Below are 7,813 nucleotides of genomic sequence, written 5' to 3'. Positions count from 1 at the left end.
GTGTGATAGGAAGAGAATCCAGCACTTTAATGAGCAACAGATAAAGTATTTGTTGTCATTGCCAGGAAGCTAGGGAAAGAGGCTGAAAGAAGTGTGGACAAATGGTCTGAACTTGAGTGTCCTTAAACTCTCATGAGTTAACTAGAGGAGTTAGAATCATAGCTAACAATCTCAGGGACTGGAGAGCACTCCTATATTTGCATACTTACTACAATGGTTTAGAATAAATCCTCTGCCTTGGGGTCTAGTCATTGCTCAGCCCACAGAAATGAGGCAGGTATTTGCAAGGCACTGACACACAAGGGTTCTTACATCTCTCTCTGCAGCACCTGCAATATGTCAGTGTCCAGGACAGGCCAATGGACTGGGTGCCTATTCCTGTGTTCCTAAGAAAAAAGTGGTTTAGAAAACAGCGCTGAAAATCACTACCTGAAGCTTCTGATGCATCTCACCTGAGAAAATTGGCAGCGTTCTGCACTGAAGTGCATTTGATTCCTGATCCCTACTTCACTCCCTGTCCCAAGGCTGCCTGTCTTTCCAGTCCCCATTGCTCCAGTGCCGGCAACAGGTCTTTTTCCCCAGTACTCCCCACTGTCTCTATTACAACCATCTCATGTCTCATCTCTGGACCAGAAAACCCACAGCTTTGCTCTCACTCTGGTTTAAATGAGGAGCAACTCCAAGCTGATTCAGTAGACAACCACAGAACTGGAGGAGGTGAAATGAGAAGAACTGAGGTAGTTTCATCTTTATTTATTTATTTATTTATTTTTAGCTTCTTGCTGCTGCTACTGGAGACCCACTGGAGGCATGTTGTGCGTGTGCAGTGTGCAAGCCTGAGGCTGTCACAGGAGAGCTCCACTGCAGGTATTAATCTGATATGTCTAAGTCGTACAGAGATGAAGTGTTTGGAACATTAGACCTTCACTACGTTTTAATGGATCTTCAGGTGTCATAAAGTATCACTATATCATAAAACTCGGGGGTTCGTTAATAGACCGGGAGAATGGGAATCGCGAAGCTTTTCTTCTCTAAAACTCCACTAATAACCAGTTCCCAGCCGCCTGCCTCTAAAAGCGAGAAACTCTCATTTGGCTTACTAGTGCCTGTAACAGCGCCTTGTAAATCAGCCCGAAACACCTCTCCTCCTCCCGCGGTGCCCGCGGCAGCGCCGATGTCCCGGGGCCGGGATGTGCCCGCCGTGCCCGGCGGGAGCGCGTGGCTGCTGCCCCGCCGCCGGCCGGCAGGTGGCGCCGCGGGCTCAGCCTGGGCCGCGGCCGCGCCCCCGCCCGCCGGCACCGCCCGGGGCGGGGCGGCCTGAGGGGAGCGGCGGGAGCGGCCGCCGGGGTGGCGTGGGCGGAGCGGGCCGGGACGCCTCGGGTGTCGCCGTGACGACAGCAGGCTGGGGGAGAGGGGCGAAATCTAGCGTTAGGTGGCACAGGCGCCCCTGACAGCGTGGTGTGGAAGTCAGACCGGACGCACAAGAGGCAATCAGAAGAGGCACGTAAGAGGAGATATTGACCGGTCTGACCCGGAACCGCGGCAAGTGGACTGCTCTATTTTATGGAAGCTGAAGAAATTAAATGTTTTTTGGGCAGATGATAGAAAGTGAAGGAAGTGCCACCAATTAGGTGCTAGAGGAGAAGAGATTAATTCTCGGCACAAGTGAAGACCATTTTGTTGTAATATGAAGTTCAGAATTGGTGTCTCGACTGTGACATGCAGGTTGAACCAAAATAAAGATTTGGTTTACTTTGCTTTTGATGCCTAGATTTCATAGCCCTAGAGGTCCATCCAAATCCTCTGCTTGTACCCTGTTTATCATCAATACTTCTCCCTTCTTTCTAACCTGAGATTCCCTGTTACCTCCAATGGAGTGGGTCTTCAAAGTGAGGTATTCAGAGCTTACCCATTATTTTGTCAGCTGTCCAAACTACCATGCTGACCACCTAGATGGTGCTGCCTGTATTTTTGAAGCTAGTGATTGCAGGTAGAAGAGGTGAGCCCCGCTCTGTCTAGTGTCTTTGCCTACTTTATGTCATGTGGCTAAATGGGGAACACTCCACTCATTACCAATCCAGATGCTGTCCTGTTCCAGAAATTTTTGAGCTCTCCTTCTTTTTGAGGAGGTTGTCTCCTCTTTTGTGGGATGGGGACTGGGCGCTTCTTGCAGCCTACTCTAAATGGCATGTTAAGAGCCACTTCATTTTGAAATCAGTACATTAAGAGACAAACCACCAATGTTGGCAGGAGCAGGGTGAGATACTCACAAAACAAAATAAAAATATTTCATACAGATCTCATCAAGACTTAGCTTCCCTTCTTTCACCAGGAAGTTGGCCTTTTTTAATTAGATAATTCTGAATTTTCAGATGCAAAAGTATTTTTATTGTGAATTTCTCTTAGTTTTGGCCAGAACAGGAGTTTTCCACTTCTAGGTTGCCTTTCTGATTGTATACAACCTGCCATAGATGTGTATCCAAACCAAACCTTGTCTTAGAAGCTCCAAAAGTCCCTAGTATGACGTTAGTCTCATGAGTGGAAAATGCTGAAATTCTCTAAGAAGAACAATGACCAGGAATGGACCAATGTCTATGGCAAGACAATTGATCCAGCAGCCAAGGCTGCTCCTTGCTTGAGTTCAACTTGTTCCAGTAAAAAAAAAAAAAGAGAGAGAGAGAGAGAAAACAATTGGCTGGAGTGCACCATATGAATTATCCCACATGACAGAATGTTCCCCCAGTGCCTTCCAGCCTGGACATTCCTCATACCCAGGGCTAAAAATTAGTCTTTATTTTATACCGTATGTGCAATAAACTCATCACTTCAGGGAAGCATTGGACTTATTTTACATGTGCAAACTGATCAGGACTGTCAAGAAAGAATCCTGATGAGGTAAATTAATCATTCATTTTCCTATGTTATCACAAAACTGGATGTTGAAAGAAGTACATTAACTATATATGCATTTTATTAGATTGTTTCATAATGAAATCTTACCTGGAAATTAATTTTAGGTTCCTAAGAATATGCATGAAGTTGGAAAGGTGCCTGAATAGCTCTGAAAAAAAGCATCAAGGTTAATGGTAGTATATCAAATCAAGAAAGAAATATTTAGTGAGAGCAGTATTTGACACCATCTTTGACATCTTCATTAACAGTCAGAGGAAATACAATACATATCAGTGACACTTTCAAGTCACACTGGGTTAAGAAATGTTGCTGAATTGAGAATGAAGCAAAGAAATCCTGAGACATTAAAATATGGGTAGAAAATATGTTTGAGAATATGAGTATTTGTTCAAATATGATTTTTTGAGAAACAAATAGAACATAAAGGTGTCTATGAAAAGTAATTAATGGATAGTAAAAATCAGGCAAGTCAGTGAATGTCAGGGTGGATATGCCCCTTCACCACAATGCTGTGTCAGTTCAAGGTAGGGTAACTGATCAACATGTTTGTTTATGTCATAGAGTTGCAACAGCTCTCATGGGATCCCACTCCATTGCTATGTTGTGTTAAACTCAGGACAATACTGTTTGAACAGTAGGGACAAACTGGTGAAACTTTGGGAAGGATCAAGAGAAGCAATCTGATATTTAACAGAAAAGAGATAAGTGTGCATATATAAAACACTGCATAAAATGTAGGATATATTTAAGGGGATTTATCCCTAGGCCATGACAAATCAGGATGTGTGTCTTTTCCCTAGTAAAGGCAGAGAACTGTAAATATCATCCTGTATGCATAGGACAGACACCTAGACAGTTCTCTAGAGGTGCCAACAAGACTCACAATCCGTGCACTGGACACTATTTGTTCTAAGGCTCATTATGGATGCCTCCTGTCTAATTTTGGAGGTGGATTGTTCTGTCACCGATGACACTGAAAGGTAAAGTATAAGCTTACAACTTTAATCCATGAATTCCATGCAATAAAATGAGAGTGGAAAAAGAGTATTTCCTCTAAAGCCCATATTTATATCTAGGAAGAAGAAGTCTTATGAGTAGATAAAAGGAAATTAGTACCTTTTAGAGACCATGTACATTACCTGGAAGATTTTGTCAGCACAGAACCAGTAATTGACTTACTGACAATATTTTGCCAGTGAAACTCTGCCACAATCACCATTTCCTCCATGATGTGATTGGGAATTCTGGGAGAACAGCCACTTCCTGTCCCAGATTGCTCACTGGTAAGATGCTCATGCTGCTTTTGCTTACAGGTGCTTGTAGATGTATCAGTATCCTGAAGCCCACGGGTCACACTGGATGTTTCTCATGCTGATGTTCACTCTGTAATGGACAGTCAAATTAGCCCACTCATCTGTTTTGAGGAGTTTGGTGTGTATTCCAAGTAACACATTGTCCCCTTTTTTTTTAAGCATTGTCATCTAGATCCCTGGATCTGATTAAAAAAAAACCCAAATGGCAAGTCCAACAGTTCAGCACAACCATAGATGAAAAGCAGCATTGCCTTCCACCTCCTATTTAAATTGGATAGATCTTATTTTTTTTTGTAAATTACAGAAGAAAATCAGTGAAATATCAATGTCACTGATCTGTTTGTATGCAAAGCAGTGATTTTATTTCTGGTTTCATGTGACCAGGGACTAGATACAGTTGCCACAAAGTTAAAAGGCAAGATTAACTGCTATTATGCCATAAATAAATGCCAGGTTTTATCAGCTCTCTCTGCTTTCTGTCCTCACCGCGTCCCCTCCAGCTTTCCCCAGCCAGTGCTGCTGCACCAGCTGGACATGGCAATGCTGGTGATTTACACCTGAGTGGTAAACACTGGGACCAGCAACCACAGGTTTCCAAATCTGTGTTTGGGAAATACACACAAATGTTGTACTAACTCTTCTGACCTACCCAGCTTTATTCACTCCTTGGACAGTAGGGATTTCCAAGAAATGAGAAAACATTAATTGTACCAATATGTCCTCTTAACACACATGACACAAGCAGATTTTGCAGATGAAATGTCAATGAGTGCTGGTGGCAGTGGGTCCATAGGCTGGCTCTGGGTGGATAAAACCTAGCCACCCATTTTTACCTCCATGTTGCCTCACCTCAGCTCCTCACTGGGCTCTGCCTGCACATTCAGTCTGCTCTGCTGATTGCTGGGTCACTAACTGCTGCAGCGCTGACTCACTGACACCATTTCATTTCTGCATGACATAACAGAGCAGGCCTTGGAGATCCCTTTATAATGCCACAGATAGACATAAACAGATGCTCCAAACAGATGTAATCAAACACAGATGTGACCTGAAGATTCCCAGGAAGGCTCTGGGGTCCAGCCAAACTACACGTAGCGCAGACTGACAGCAAACTGGAAATGCAGCAAGGGGCTCACCTTTCCCTCACGCTGATGCTGGCTGAGAAGGGAGAGATAGGTGTGGCAGATACAAACATGCACCAGCTGCTGGGGGGCACCCAGGGGTGGCCAAGGTGCAGGATAGGCCTCGTCATTCTCCATGCCCCTGCCTGGTGCTAGGTGCAAGGCTGCAGGCATTGTTGTCCTTGGACGATCTTGTAGTAGATGATTCAGTCAGTCAGCTGTTTTTGTTACCAGAATCTACCCAAACAGCCTGCTATTCCAAAGAGACCATGTTCAAAGAGACCCTGGCCCTTTCATTTTAGTGGGTGGTGAGCAGCAAGGAGTGAGTGAGTTTTCTGTAGCTAGTGGAGGGCATTAAACCCATTCCTACTCATATAAAAATATTTATCTTGAAGCACATTCATTGAACGGAGGTCAAGGAGATTGCAGAATGAGGAAAGGGGAGTTAGTGCCGGAAATGAAGAATGGGGAGAGTGGGTCTTTCTTTTCATGTCATACCTGTGTCTGGTGCTGCTGTTTGGGTTCTATTGATTCCCTGCATTTCCGTCTCCAGAATGGCCTGGTCCTCTTCTCACAAAAAAAGATACATTTTCTGGAGAATTATAGAGGAGACTGGTCAGAAGGTGAACAGTGACAAAAATAATGGTTTTGTGTAAGATGGTGCCACCTGGAGCAAGTCCCAAACTGGAGGTGAGTACTTGGTAGGGGCAGGGAACAGTTGGACCCATTTCAAGGAAATTTTTACGAAAGAATTTCTTCATTTAGGATCCTAGAATATAGGGGTGGAAAAAATCCTTGAGACCCAGTTATCTAAGCAAATGCAATGTGTGTTTCTTTGAGAGAGAATTAATCTTAAATTCTTAAATTGACTCATGCAATGGGCTTGATCCAAAGTCCATGGAAAAACTCTGACTGACTTCACAGCTCCTTGGGGTGTAGGTGGGAACTCTGCCACTGTCTTCAAAAAGAACAGAGCCAGGTTTTAGCTCTTGGCTGAAAAACAAATCAAGGAAAAGACAGAAATCCTTTTCAAAAGCTTTAGAAAGAATTTATTATTTGAATTTCTGTAGCCATATTGTTATTAATAACATTAAACACCCATGAATTTGTGTTTTAAAGTGTATTGTACCTAAATAAAAATTGTATATGTATCTACTTACATGTTGGAAATGTAATCATAAAGATTGTATAGATTGAAAGTAACATATTAAACAGCATCTTCAAGTCTTTCAGAATTAAGATCAATTGTTTTCTGGTTAGTGCAGATGACCACTTTTCAGAATAGCTCTTTTATTTTGCTTTTCTCTACAGAAATGAGCTGGGTGTCAGTAACTATGATTTCAACAAACTAGGCAGGTGGAGATTTTTTCAGAAGCTTATACCAATAAATTTGAAGACAATATGAAAAGTATTAATAGAAAACAGAAAATATCCATTTGTCAAAGTCCATATTGCCCACAGAAAAAAAAATTAGAGTTTTAACAACATTTCTGTGTAAAAACCTCTTAAGACATTGAATTGGTTGAAAAGTTTTGGAGGGGTCTTTTGAAATGGAGTAGTTGATTAAATTTAGATTTAGATTAATATACACTGTATACATACAGTAGTATTTTTAGAAAGAGGCTGAGATTGTGTCCACAACTGTGTGAACAAAGAAAAAAATAGATTGAGATTCGCAACACTTTCTGACACTCTTTTTATATCCTGTTTCTTTAACTTCTTTTAGATTTTCCATCTCTATAAATAGGTGACACCAAACTAAACTGTTTTTGACCTGAGCTGCCCTTGCCACCAAAACTGTCCTCGGGAAGTACTGACTCTCACCGGCTCCACATTCATTTAGGGTTGATTTGAACATGTGTTTTGCGTTCAAGAATGCCCTGTAAATATAAACAACTATTACGACTCGAGTACATTTAATGACAAAAATGTGCTAATGCCGTGCTGACGATATTCGCCCTTGAATTACATTCCTTATAAGGGCGATGCTGCTCGACCCGGCCGGGTGGGCTGCGGGGCGGCCCAGCCGAGAGGCGTCCTCTCTCACACTATCCCAGCCACCCTCTCATCCTTGTCCCGAGTAAAATAACCTAAAGCAAAGGTGTGTACCCCCACCCCACGAGATGTACCTGTCACAGCCTGCTGCAGGGAAGCTCACCTACCGACTTCACGGTCGGTAACACGAAACACCGGGAAATGTGAAAGCAAACCGACATCTCCCTCTAAAACTCTTGCTCCTCCGAGCTACGAAAGGATGGGTTTTTTTAAACAATAATTAAATAAATAAATAAATAAATAAAAAGACACGTCCAGTCCCACGCCGCCGCGGGACCAACAAGGACAGCTCCGCCGGGACCCCAGCACTCGCCAGGCAGCGATGGGAGAAGGGAACACGCGGGAGTAGCTCCCACGGGTGTGCGAGGAGCGCACACGCGTGTGCTGAAGACTCGTCCCTTTCTTCCCCTC

The 7,813-nt window shown here is 43.4% G+C and overlaps 1 long non-coding RNA gene across 1 annotated transcript; it reads right to left on the bottom strand.

Annotated features, from left to right (window-relative positions):
- Positions 1-2,998: 2,998 nt before the first annotated feature.
- Positions 2,999-5,926, bottom strand: LOC127469169 (uncharacterized). Its single transcript, XR_007903885.1, has 3 exons — positions 5,846-5,926; positions 4,053-4,296; positions 2,999-3,061 (listed from the first exon to the last, which is right to left on the bottom strand). It is a non-coding gene; the product is annotated as an uncharacterized LOC127469169 (long non-coding RNA).
- Between the last annotated feature and the right edge of the window lie 1,887 nt (positions 5,927-7,813).

Source organism: Manacus candei, unplaced genomic scaffold, assembly GCF_025592945.1.
Source record: "Manacus candei isolate 608988 ecotype Guabito, Panama unplaced genomic scaffold, ASM2559294v1 h1tg000017l, whole genome shotgun sequence".
Classification (NCBI taxonomy): Eukaryota; Metazoa; Chordata; class Aves; order Passeriformes; family Pipridae; genus Manacus; species Manacus candei.
Note: the sequence above shows the minus strand (reverse complement) of the source record. Positions and strands in the feature narration are given on the sequence as shown.